The following is a 2,234-nucleotide window of genomic DNA, read 5'->3' as shown; positions in this document are numbered from 1 at the left end:
CAGTGATTTATTTTCATGATACAAAACTCAGTGGCTACAACATGGCAGAGAAGCTGGATCATCCTCCTATATATTTCTATGTGAAGATTTTCAGATTAGTGGCAATCAGATGATGGGTGCCCAGGCACAGCCAGGAAAGCACGTGGTTTTGACTGAACATGTCAGAAACCCATAGAATGTATAATTCTCAGGGAATATAAATGGATTACCCATTAATTTAATCTTCTGAGAAGCTACTCATTGGTCATTCAAATTAGAAATAAAGGACAACGTAGCACAGGAAGAAGGTAGAAAGAGCCATGTAGTTTGAATTATAACTGTGTGTTCTCTGGAGATAAGATACTGAGCAGCTAGAATCAGAGACTTCTTAAGATGAGAGCAATTGCTTGTTCTGGGGTATCAAAGAGACCTAAAACACTTCAGAACCTGGCTGGCTCATTTTTTTAAAGAAAGAATAGAAAAAAAACTTAATGATAAAGATGTTTGTATCACTAAAGCAAAGCATTCTGAGACAGATTTGAGGATTTCTAGGATTTTTCAAGTAAGTCTCCTGATATCCTGTCTGCCCACTGTCAATTTGCAGAAATGCCCTATATTCAAGACAACAGAAAATATCCAATAAATCTCCACATTATGGGGATACAGTTATGGAAAGGAAAGAGGACCACAGACACAAACATTGGTCAGGGAGTGCCAATTGTTTCTGACCACTTCTTTTTTATCATTCTTCCAAAGTTGTCTTCCTTTTATTCAGTTCAGCCTACTGCCAGCAAAAGCACAATCCTTGCACCAGTGAACAAAGGTAACAAGGGTTTTTTGTGTGTGTGTGGTTTGTTTTGGTTTGGTTTTCCAGACTGTTTTGGCAACCCCTTACAATGTAGCATTTTGGAAACTGAGTCAAAGAAAAGGAAGTAATTTAAGCACTCTAGGAAAAGGGGGAGGAGAAAAACATATCACCATTACTCCTAAATTATTTAGCTAAAAAAAAAAATGTTTTGTTGCTTCTAATATGTACTCTTTACACATCCTATGGTAGCTTAAATGTCATGAAAAGGTAACGCAAACTATTTCTGATATGTGTTGAAGCTTCATCTTGCCAACTATATTCACTGTAATTAACTCAGACTAAAAACTGCATGTTTATAGACTGTGAAGGCTCCTCTACTGTTACTATGTATAGTGTATATGCATATTCTCAGTGTAATTAATCAGTATATTTCAGACCTATCAATCTAGTCCTAGATTTGTTCTTATATCCAGATATCCAAGGATAGTAAAATCTATTTGAACCTTACTAAGAATGACTAGATGACCAACAACAGTTGCCGCACCATTTGTATCCTTCTCATTTTAAGACAGGTGAAACATCTATTATAAAGAAAAAAAATGAATAATACATGACATTGAATTTTAAATTGGAATTTTTTTATTATACACAAAAATAAGTCAAACAAGATGGGCTCAGAGAATACATTTTACTGATTACATTCCTACACAATTTACTGAATCCTGGACTGTAGGATGGACTGCATGGGCTATAGAATGAGGTGAACAAGAGGTAAAGATGCTCTATGACCTTGTTCATCCAACTGTTCAATTTTCTCCTTTTTGAAATTAAGAGCATAGTGCAGATGTAGATCTTTGACTTTCCAGACGGAAGACTAATTTTATGAAGCACTTATATCGTGTGTGGCACAGAGTTATCACTACAGAAAGTACTGTTACTTTTGGCATTAAAGCAGAATAAATAGAAATCAGTTACTCTCTGACCAGAGAATTTAAGGATAGTTACTACCAGCCCTCGTTGTGATTAAGACATTGTTTCATGAACAGGCAATCCAGAGTACAATTCTAATATCTTTCTTTCTTTTCACAGCTCTTTGGTTGCATCTCCTTTTAGCCCCATTTTGCAGATTCCAGAACTTTGTGATCAAAAGAAAGGACTAAAATAAATAGCCCACCATGACTAATATGCCCAATCCTCCTATAAAATAGAACTTACCAATTAATTGTTTATTCCACTCTGTGTTGTTTGATATTAGTTGTTAACATGCCAGGATCTACAATCATCTAAGGAAAAAAGATTCATGGCATACCTGTGAAGAATTATTTAGTTTAGGTCAGACTCTGGACATACCTGTAAGGATGTTCTGAATTAGATCAGAGTCTGTGTACTAGTGAAAGATTATCTACATTAGGCTGAGGTCAAAGGGCTCACTTTAACTGTGCAGAAC

This window comes from Mus musculus, chromosome 14 (genome assembly GCF_000001635.26).
Source record: "Mus musculus strain C57BL/6J chromosome 14, GRCm38.p6 C57BL/6J".
Lineage (NCBI taxonomy): Eukaryota > Metazoa > Chordata > Mammalia > Rodentia > Muridae > Mus > Mus musculus.
The sequence above is the reverse complement of the archived record's forward strand: the minus strand, read 5'-3'. Positions refer to the sequence as shown.